At 38.3% G+C, this 11,856-nt stretch overlaps 1 pseudogene; it reads left to right on the forward strand.

Annotated features, from left to right (window-relative positions):
- Positions 1–10,252: 10,252 nt before the first annotated feature.
- LOC114698315 lies at positions 10,253–11,176 on the forward strand (annotated as a pseudogene).
- The last annotated feature ends 680 nt before the right edge of the window (positions 11,177–11,856 follow it).

Consider the following 11,856-nt stretch of genomic DNA (forward strand, 5'->3'; position numbering starts at 1 on the left):
CTCACTTCTTAAACATGTTTATTTTTATTATGTGTGTATGATTGTTTTGCCTGGGTGGAGCTGGACATTTTTTTGGGGGGCACCAACCAGCTCCCAAACAAAGACAGAGAGACTTATTATTAATTTTGAATGTTCACCCTTTGCTAGGGCTTGTCCTACTAGTTCTTTTAACTTAATTTAACCTGTTCCTATTTATGTACATTTTCCTACTTCTTTCATGTCTGGTTGGCTGGTCCCTGTCATCTCCCTGTCGTCTCCCTGTCATCTCCTTTTCTTTCGTCCCTGAGCCTAAATTCCTCTTCCTACTTAATCTCCCTCACTATTGGCCATTCAGCTTTTATTAGCCCAATCAGATGCTAAGCTTATGCAGGCAAGGTGAAACAGCAGCACTTCTTTGCATAGTTAAGCAAATATTCTGCTAAATGTCCCCCTTTTTGTCTAAATAAAAAGAAAGGTTTAAGCTTTAACTAGTAAGACTATATACAATAAGAACAATTATCAAGTAGTAATTAAATTTACAATATGCAGTCCATTAGCATTTGAAAAATTCAGAGAAAATACTCCATTATCCTATCTTGTTGAGTCCAAAGTTGTTTATCTAATTTACATTCTATCCTAACTTGTATTTCCAACCCAAAATAATCATTTTAGACCTCAAAACATTTTCTCAGATAAACAAATAAAGCTTTTATGTTTCTCAACTTTATAAACTTTATAGCTCTTATGTAAGTTTCTTTTCTGAATTTTGTAACAAGGAAAACTATAACTATCTCATCTTCAACTCCATCAGAGACCCAAGAAGGATATAATCCTGAGTAAACAGGAAATGCAGAGCAAGCAACTTCAAAAACTATAGAAATGACAGATGCAGCTGGCTGCCTAGACAGTCACCAAGCTTCCTCTGCACCATTGGGGTATCCATCTTTGGCCTACAGGCCTAGAATATCTGACAGACTTTTCTATGAAACAGGAATTTCCAAGGACTGTCCTATTTGTCTTGGCAAAGTTCCCCAGTCTTTTTCCTTTGTGTCCTGCTTGCACAGTATACTGTCAGCAGACAAGGCAAGGACAGTTTCTTGCCCAAATGGCTAGCTTTGCCACAATGAAAGTGAATACCATATGGATGTTTTTTGATGCCCATCATCCTTTTGTGAAGTAGGTTGGTGCTGTCAGGAGCTGGCATGTCTTTATCATGAGAAGCTTTTTTTTTTTTTTTTTTTTAATCAAAATGCCATAGTCTCAGTCAGATCTCTGAAGCATTTGAGGATCAGGGTATAATTATCTGTTAGGCATATCTGAATTATACAAATGTTGTTTAGGCTTAACTTTGAGAATATATATACGTTAAATCTGGACATATAGTTTATCCAATTAGTTGAAGCTTACCCATGTTAGTAAAAGCAAGAAGATTAAGAAGGAATATCTCAGTCTAGTGTTCAGCTGTAGTCCTAAGTCATAGAGCATAATCATAATCTATGGGAGGCAAAACCAAGTTTTAACATTGTAAACAATTTGATGTTTCTAAAATCAACAATAAAGGGAATACTCTCACATTACAAAATCTGGCTGTCAGCAAGATACATCCCTGTATATGAATGCATGGAGATGCAGCTTTCATACCTCAGTAAACCATCAGTTTTTTAAATCCTATCACTTATAAACCTTGTTTTTAGGACAGGAATTATGATATAAAATATATTGGAGACCTAACGTCTCCTTGGTGGACCCACTCCATGTGATTACCTTTATTTAAGATGGTGTTGAAGTTATATGACCTCCCTCTTCTGCATCCTTAATCAAAATGGTGGCTGCCCATGTGTTGTACTTAATATGGGAGCAGACCACGTGTTATTTCACAGAACAATTCCAATTTGGAATTAAAAGTTTTAAGTTAACTATTTGTCATAGATTTTTAACCATATCCAGTCTTTAGCTGTTCATTTTAGTTAGGTAGAAGAGCCTAAAGTATGAGTGGCCAGAGAGCCCAGAGGCAAATTCTGAGCCCAGGCCACTAGCTGTAATAGCAACAGATGAACTGCTACCAGGACACACAGAACATGTAAATGCAGGCGTTCAAAACCAGTCAGAAACAAGCATTCAGTGGCCACATACATTTATACACAAGAAAATATGCAGGCACAGACACATCCATACATACAAAGTAGACAGGTTTTTTTCTTTTTTTCACAGAAAGATAGACAAAACTTTCTATGGGGGTGGAAGTTCCCAGGCAGAGGGAGGATCTTGCTGTGAGGTATGCTAAGCCATAGCCCTGGTGGGAGACAGCAGGAGACCAATGTGGTGGTATCCTCTTCCCCATAGCAAATTAATGAGTGCCACCCCTATAAAGAGGGGAAAGCCATCCCTATATGGAGGGGAAAGCTGGAAGGGAAAGGGGGACACTCACAGGCTACAGCATGGCACAGAGGAAGGGGCAAGAGACATGTGGACACTTTGTATGGTGGGAGAGCATGCAAAAGCAGGGGGTAGGGAAGGGAGAGGGGCAAGAGTGCAAAGCCCAAAAATCATGGTGAATTTGGATAAATTTTGTAAAAGATACCCCAATGGTATTTGAGATCTGGCTTAGACACGCAGCTGTCCATTTCACAAGCCTGTGCTAGAACTTGAAGTCTAAAGAAATTTATCCACTGTGATAGGCTTTTTGGTTGTGTTTATAGAGGAAGATCCAAAACCTGAATGTCTTGGCATCCCAGGGATCCAGGGAGGATTGGATTGAGTGAGAATGGGGGTTGAAGTTGCCCCTGGCATGTATTGGCAGGGTACCCCCAAATTGGGAGGGGTCCTGGACCCCTAGAGCCAGTGACTTGAAACAGGCAACTTACTGGGCCAAAAGCTGATCTAGTTTGGAGATCAAGTATAAGGAGAGGAGGGCTGTGGGGTGAGGGGAAACTCAGCTACTCCTGGCCAATGCACCAGATGAAAGGTTTCTGTACCCCAATATTGGGCTTCTTCATGATGCAATAAATCAGATCAGGCCAAATTAAAGGTCCAGATTTAATGAGCAAAGCAACTCCGGGGTGACGCTAGGGGAAAGGAAACAGGAGAGAAATCACATGGCTGGTCCAGAGACGTGTCTTAAATACCCTGTGGTCTTGAGTATCTCCAGAGGAGTAGACCCTTGGTGGGCTTTCTGAGGGGAAGGGTCTGGAACGGCAGGTATGGGGCCAGAACAGTGATTCCCAACCCCAACATTAATCCATTCTGAGGGTAGTGCTCTCATGACATAATTAACTTCCATTAGGCCCCACCTCTTAAACGTTTCACTTCTTCAGAACTACTATACTGAGGAATCAGCATTCTAGCACGTGAGCCTTTGAGGGACACATTAAAAGCATAGTTGTTGCTGCTCTAGTTGGTGGCACGAACCTGGGAGTGTGGGGCCTAAAAATGAGGTGGACTAAAGTTTCACTGAAGTCTCATGCAATAGCCAATGCTGATTCAAGGCATCAGACAATTTATACTCTGAGGATTAAAAAGAGTCATGATTAAAGTATGCAATCACAAAGACAAGCTGCACGTGGCAAAAAACATTTTTCCATAGAAGCATATAAACAAATAATAGCCAGTTATAATGAAAAATCTAAGTAAACCCACTTCTATATATTCCACCTAGGAGGGGCACAAAAGTACATTTCAAGAACAACCTGTGTTATGGAGGAACGAAGGTTACAAGACTCTTGTTTATTTGGAGTTTTCTCACAAGCTCTCAGAAATCTTTTTACACAGTTCATTCATGGACTGTGTTCTGACAATAGAGTGATTATTCTATTTGCATTTATTTCAGAACTTCTCAATATGGTCCTCTTATATGTTTTTAGCCAACTACTATGCCTGAACACAACTGTTTTGATTAACATAGCTTTGTAATATAATTTAAAATCAGGGACTATGATGTCTCCACTTGTTTTTCTTCTCAGAACTGTTTTGGCTATATGGATTTTAACATGTTTCTTACCAATTTGGGGATAATTTTTATGTTTGTGTGAAGAATGCCACTGGGACTTTAGCAGGGATTATGTAAATCTGTATATTACTTTGGTGTACAGAATTAAGAAATAGTAATTATTTCAATCTATGGAAATAGTTATATCCATTTATTTGTATCTCCCAAATATGGGTTTTGAACCTGATTCTAAATGGCTCAGAAATTACTGGCACTAATAACAGCTTCTATTTTCCAACATCAGGTATAATTTTCTGTATTAAGCAATGAAGCTAATAATAGATACTAGATACAATCATAGGTAATAATGTATTATAATAGGCATTATGCTAAGTGTTTTGCATATGTATTAACTCATTTATTCTCATTTTAATGAATTAAATATCAAAATTAAACCAAGTTTGGGGATGAGGAAAACAAGACAAATTATTAAATGAAAAACTTGTCTACAGTTTTACAGTTCCTGAGTAATGAAATCAGGAAGATTTGCAGTTCATGCTGTTATGAAATATTTTATATAAGACACTAGCATATTTCTATCTCTATAAACAGACAGCTCTGGCCCTAAAAGGACTTGACTCACATAGAAAGAGATGTTGAGCATCCATGTATGAAATATTTATGTAAAAATTGAGATACACTATTTTTAGTGATCAGAATATGTAGTGTATATTAACATTATAAGGAAATTTCGTAGAATTGATGAGAGTAGCACAGAGTTTAGAAGACACTGGTGTTGATATTCAAAGCGTTTAATATTGCTCTATACTGTAGCTTATAGAATTAACCAATGATTGCAATATGTTGGGTTGTCAACTTAGGAGCAACTTGATGGAAGAACACAGAAATGTATACATTTTCCTGGCAGAGCATATAAGAAAATGTTCTTTAACAAAGTCTCATATCCTTTGGATATATAATCTATTTAAAGCTGCTATTTAAACAAATGTTTGTAGTGACATTCTTCATAAAATTCAAAGTATGTTAAAAACCTAAATTTCCACCAAGTAATAAATTAGCATATTATCATATTTGTAAACAATGTAAAATAATTTTGCCTCAATAGATGGAACTAGAAAAATCATTCTGAGTGAGATAACCCAGCCCCAGAAAGACAAACATGGTATGTATTCACTCATAAATGGACATTAGGAGTAAAGTATAGGATAACCGACGTACAATCCACAGCCCCAGAGAGGCTAAATAACAAGGAGGGCCCAAAGAGGGATGCATGCATTTCTGTGGGAAGGGGAAATGGAAGAGATCTCCTGGGTAAACTGGGGTAGATGTGGGAGGCAAGGGGAATGAGGGGATGAGAACATGATGAGTAGACTGGGAGTGGGAGGTGGGTTGGAAGCAAGATGGAAGGGGAGAGTAATGAAAGAGAAGGGGGTCAGGCATTTCAGGATTAGGAAGAAACCTGATGCCAGGGAAACTCCCAGGAATCTATAAGGATGACCCCAGGTAAGATCCCTAGCAATAGTGGAGAGGGTGTCTGAACTGACCATTCTCCTGTAATCAGATTGGTGACTACACTAATTGTCATCATAGAGCCCTTTTCCAGTAACTGATGGGAGCAGATGCAGAGATCCATAGTCAAGCACAGGACTAAGCTCCAGGAGTCCTGATAAACAAAGGAAGGAGGGATAGTAGGAGCTAGGGGAGTCAAAGTTATGAAGGAGGAACACACAGAGACAACTGACCTGAGCTCTTGGGAGCTCATAGACTAATAGCTGGGGAGCCTGCATGGGACCAACCTATGTCTTCTGCATGTGTGTGATAGTTGTGTAGTTTGGTCTGTCTGGTATACTTCTAGCAGTGAGATCATGACCTGTCCCTGGAATGCTTAGCTTTCTTTTAGGAACCTGTTCCCCATGCTGGATTACCTCATCCAGCCTTGATGCAGGGGGAGGAGCTTGGTCCTGCCTCAATTTGATATGCCATGCTTTGTTCAAGCCCATGGGAGGCCTGTCCTTTTTTGAATAGAAATGGATGGGGAGTGAATAGGAAGGGGAATGAATAGGAGGCTTGGGGGTGGGGAGTGAGACCAGGAAGAGAGGAGGGAGGGGAAACTGGTAAGTATGTCAAAAAATGAAAAAAAAAATGCCTCAAAATTAAATTCTTATACATGTTGTAATATGTAGAAGCCTTGAAACATTATGGTAATTAAAAGAAACCAGATATCATATAAAATATCCTAATATCCTATACAAGTAAATCTATTGAACAGACAGCCCTTGGAGGTTCCCAGGGGCAAGGAGTATAAAAAATGAGGAAAGACTGCTAAAGATTGTTCTCATATCATAAGGGGTTATATATTAGTGCATTGTCAACAATAGAGATTCTGAATGTCCTAGTTACTGAAAGGAAAGAGGAGAAGGAACCAGGGACCAGATAAACACCTTCAAAACCATACCCCTACTTCCTCCAGTTAGGCCCCACTGCAAAACATTACCATTGTCTCCAAAACAAATGACCCAATGAAGGAAAAACATTCCTGTTGGACAGATTCATTCTCAAACCCCAAAAGAACTGTCTATCATCACAGGGTCCAAATTTTCTGTTAGGGATTACACTTTGTAGGATCATATTGAGAATGACATAACTTAATAAACATAAAGTGCCTAGACAGATTCTTGCACATAGAAAATATGCAATTATACTAGATAATTTCAATGTAAGAAGCCACTTTTCCTGCAAAAACATCAGTTCAGAAACTATAATACAATTGATAAGTTTAAGTCAAAGAGCCATATTAGATTTGTTCTATACTAGAACATTCAACATGCACATTTAACTATGATGAAAGATGTTCTTAATCATTTCTCATTTTATTCTTTCCTTCTTTGTTTAGTAAACACAAGATCTTGTTTACCATTAAATTCCAATGCGTGTGCATGTTCAGGCTTTAATTTCTTCCAAGCCTTCCTCTCAATGTGACCAACATAAAGATTTTTTACACATTTTGCTTGTTCAATTCCATTCCTCATTTTATGCTTATAAGGTGGGTTCTGCAGTTGACCACCTATATGCAGTAAAAAGTTAGTACAAAATATCTCTGGGCATCATCTTCCCAAACAGATAATTATCCTCAGCTTGAAACATGTAAACCTTCCTCACACTCAATTTACCCAAGCCTCCAAATGATAGAGAATGTCCTTTCTTTGCTTTAGTTTATTTGAGATCATATCTGCCTGCTTTTCCCGCAATTTATTGTGAAGTTATACTATCCACACATGTCGCTATCATTTGTCTAAATAGTAGGCACCTCAAGGGCAAACATCAGGACTAATCATTCATCCTTTCCAAAGATATAAGACAGACAATGATATACAGAGTAAATCATCTTTAGAAAACATCTCTGTGAGCCAGCCAGTGTGTATTTCAGACAAGAAGAAAATGCCGATGCTAAACAACCTTGATCTTACAGGCTGCCATTATTTTCTAACAAAATCACTGTTACAGGATATGGGAAGATGACAGAGATGGAGACTCTCCCAAGTCATTGTCATCCTCCCAGGTTTAAGGCCAATGCACTAGGTACCAATGTCTATCAGTAGTCAAGGTAGGAGAATATATTTCTCCACTAAGTAATTATGGGACCTCAAGTAAGATTTTTAGTCTTTCAACTCCCTCCCCAACACAATGAGAATGATAAAAATACTACTTACTTTACTAGAGTCATTGAATTTTTTAAATTATTTGTAAATCAAGTATTATATAATCTGATAAATACTATGTACTCAAAATGTTTACTGCTCTCAGGATGATGACAATGATGATGATAATATTAATATGGTATCAGTTGAAGGTTTTCTTCTTGTTTTTTCATTTTACATGCCAACCATGGTCCCATCTCTCCCCTCCTCCCACTTCCCCCTACCTCCTCCATATCCCACCCCCCTTCCACTCCTTAGAGAGGAGACAAGATGGTAAGGCCTCCCATTGGGAGCCAACAAAGCCTGGCCTTTGAAGTTGAGGATCAAGCCCCTACCTCCTGTTTCAAGGCTGAGCAAGGTATCCATCCCTCCATAAGGAATAGGCTCTAAAAAGCCAGTTCATGTACTAGGGATAAATCCTGGTCTTATTTCCAGGGACCCCACAAAAAGACCAAGCCACACAACTCACCCACATGCAGAATGCCTAGTTTGGTCTCATGCAGGCTCCCCAGCTGTCAGTCCAGAGTCCGGAAGCTCCCACTAGCTTGCTTCAGCTATCTGTGGATTTCCCTATCATGAGCTTAATCCCCCACTTACTCATATAATCCCTCCTCCCTCTTCGACTGGACTCCAGGAGCTCAACCCAGTGCTTGGCTATGGATCTCTGCATCTGCTTCCATCAGTCACTGGATGAAGGTTCTATGATGACAATTAGGGTAGTCACCAATCTGATTACAGAAGTCCAGTTCAGGCACCCTCTCCACTATAGCTAGGAATCTTAGCTGGGGTCATCTTTGTGGATACCTGGAAATTTTCCTAGTATTAGGTTTCTCCCTAACCCCATAGTGGCTCCCTCTATCAAGATATCTCTTTCATTGCTCTCCCTCTCTGTCCCTCCCCCAACTAGACCATCCTATTCCCTCATGTTCTTATCCCCCATCCCCTCCACTAGTAGCATTATTTGTAATAACCAGAACCTGGAAACAACGTAGATGCCCCTCTATGTTGGGAAGACAAACACAGCATGTACTCACTCATAAGTAGATATTAGATGTAAAGCAAAGGATAACCAGGCCACAATCCACAGACCCAGGGAAGCTAGATAACAAGGAGGACCCTAAGAGGGGCATGCACAGATCACCCTAGGAAGAAAATATAAATAAGATATCCTGGGTAAATGAGGGGCAGGGATAGGAGAGGGGAGAAAGTTTTTTTCAGAAAAGAATAGCCATTGATACTTTAAAATTAACTGTCAATCATTTTACCTAGAAATATATACGAATTGCGAATTTTGGATTGGTTAAGAGAGAAAGAGAAAGGGGGTGAAGAGAGAAAGAAAGAGGGGAGCAAGATAAGCTATCTCCCAGGATCCCTTCTGAGGAACTGTAGCTGAAAGGCGTTGTTAAAATTGTTGTTAGATTGGATATATAGAAATAAAAAGACAGGCTCACTATCTCTGGGCTAAGATGTTGGTCTTTCAAACCTTTGAATAGTTCCTCTGCTTCTTTCCTCTGGATGGAGGCAGTATACAAATTGCCTTGGCAATTAGGTTCAGGAAACTTGCTTTGCCTCTCTGGATTTATTTCTGGAAAAAATCTGAGTATAAAGAAAGATCTGTTACTGTTTCAGGAAAAGATATACTTCTAAAAATAATAAAGTTAAACATAATGACTTAAGTGACTGTGCTGTTCCTTAAGCATTGTTCTTATAGATGGAAACAGTTCTCTATCACCTTGGTTCGTTCTCTCTCTCTCTCTCTCTCTCTCTCTCTCTCTCTCTCTCTCTCTCTCTCTCTCTGTGTGTGTGTGTGTGTGTGTGTGTGTGTATTATGTATGTGTGTCTAGATTCCTGTCTTTGCCTATCTCTCACTGTTATTTTTAAAGCAATGGGAGTGTTTAATTTATAGACATTAAACATTTGTAAATCGTTAAAAATTGAGAGCCATAGCATGGGCTTCCTAATACTGTTTTGCTGTGTGCTCCCAGCAGTTTGGTTTGCCTAAGATGTGTCTTTTTTTGCACTTTGTAATCATAACATAATGGTACAATGTAGATGGAGGGAAATAGGTTTGAGGATCATAAAAGTCAGGCTCAAGTCCTCCCTTTGACACTAGTGACTTATTTGAGTTGGCTCTATTTTATTAAAATCTTTTGGATTGTGTTTCACTTAGAAAATGAAGATAAATGATACCTATCTTACAACATTTATGAGAAAAATATATTTAAGGTTGCTCATCACAGAAAATAGACCTATATCATTTCATTTCCCACTGCTTGATGATGGATGCCTTACTCATTTTTTATTCAACCAGTCAATAGGTAGTTGTTGAATGTCTAAAATATGCATCTACTTAGTTTATTATAAAGATATATTTTAATGCTATTTTTGTTATTTATTTACTTATGTTTACAGATACCATCAGGTGTTAACTGTTAGTCTTATATCTCTTACCTTGTCTAGCAGGGAACTGGATTCTTCTTTTCCTTATTCTTCCTTTCTATTATGGTCAGCTTATTATTGTGAATTAGCAATTAAGAATGTAATAATCTATTATAAATGAACATCTTTATGTTCTTGCATAATCCTATTTCAATTTGTGTGAAAAATGCAGTAAAATGGTAAAGTATTCAGAGCCAGATAAAAATCTTTCCAATAACAATATCATTTGTCACAGAACTAGAAAATCAATTCTAAAATAAATGTTGGATGTAGCTTAATACCTGATTTAAACTATTCTGAAAAAAAGTGGTAAGAAAAACAGCATGATGTTGACTCAAAATTTTGTTTGCAGGAAAATGGAAAAATGGAAGATTATTATGTTAAGAAATAATCAAACCTCAGAAACAAAATTATTGCTTTTATGACCATATATAAATTAAAAATAACTACACTAAGTTGAAATGAGTGAAAGAGGTAATATCAGAGAAGAGAAAGGGAACAAGGGGAAGGAAAGGAAGACTAAGAGAGGGCAAGGAGGGGTCAATATCTTCAAAATACATCATAGGCGGCATGTACAAAATGGTCTTAGTAAACCCATTACTTTGTATAACAAATGTGAGTGAACAAAATACTCTATTCAATACTATGGATATTTCCTTCTTAACCCTGGCTAATCCAGATGAAAACCTAGGCCCCTTTGGCTCTCTGAGCAGTACCATAGCAGTTGGAAAACACATGCTCCTGATAGAAGGTGGCAAGAAGGGAGCCAGGAAGAAAGTGGTTGATCCGTTTTCTAAGATTGGTATGATGTAAAAGCTCTGGATATCTTCAGTAATAGAAAGATTGGAAAAACACTGCTCACAAACACTCAAGGAAGCAAAATTGAATCTGATGACCTCAAGGGTCATGTGTTGAGCCTCAGAATGACAAAGTTGCATTTAGAAAATTCAAGCTAATTACTGAGGAAGTCCTAACCTAGACTGGACTTCTGGCTGAATGGGAATTACAGATAGTACTTATTACAGTTTGAATGAGAAATGTCCCCCCAGCCCCCAGATTTTGAGTACATGTTCTGTAGCTTCTGGCACTACTTTGAAAGGTATGAAATCTTTATTAGTTGGGTGCTCACTGGTGGAAGCAGGGCTTTGAATGTTATACCACTCTTGGTTCTAATTTATGATTTGTGTTTTCTGGTCAGCCATGAGATGAGAAAGATCAGTCACTGTATGCTCTCACCACCATGGGCTGAGCTGCTCCATTTTGCCTTCTTTGCATAATGGATGAAAATCTGTCCAAGTTCATGAATTACAACAAATATTCCCTCCCTAATCTGTTTTTGGTATACCTCCAAAGAGATGAGAACCATAACTAAAGCAAGAGAAGTGCTGTGCTTTGTGATTAATAGGTTTATAGGATGCATGGGAAAGTATTTAGACATTTCTGACAAGAGAATCCTTTGAACTACTATAAATGAATATTATCTAGATCATGCAGATGTGAGTTCAGGTGACCAGAGGATTGATAGGAATGTGCACGGTAATATTTTGTGCATGAGGTTTCAGGCGAGAACACCAGCTCCATTGCGAATCGAATTAGAAGTCATTCATATTATATTACGGCAAGGAATCTGTCTATTTTACACCATGTCCTGAAATTCTAAGCAATGCTGAAGGCAAAAGAAATGGACTAATTTATCTGTTGAAAGAAATTTTAAGACAGAATAATATTCAATATGTAACATAGTCACTACTGTCTTCTTTTAGCTATATTTATAGTGAGAACAAGGAGTGAAAA

The sequence above is a fragment of the Peromyscus leucopus genome, chromosome X, assembly GCF_004664715.2.
Source record: "Peromyscus leucopus breed LL Stock chromosome X, UCI_PerLeu_2.1, whole genome shotgun sequence".
Taxonomy (NCBI): domain Eukaryota; kingdom Metazoa; phylum Chordata; class Mammalia; order Rodentia; family Cricetidae; genus Peromyscus; species Peromyscus leucopus.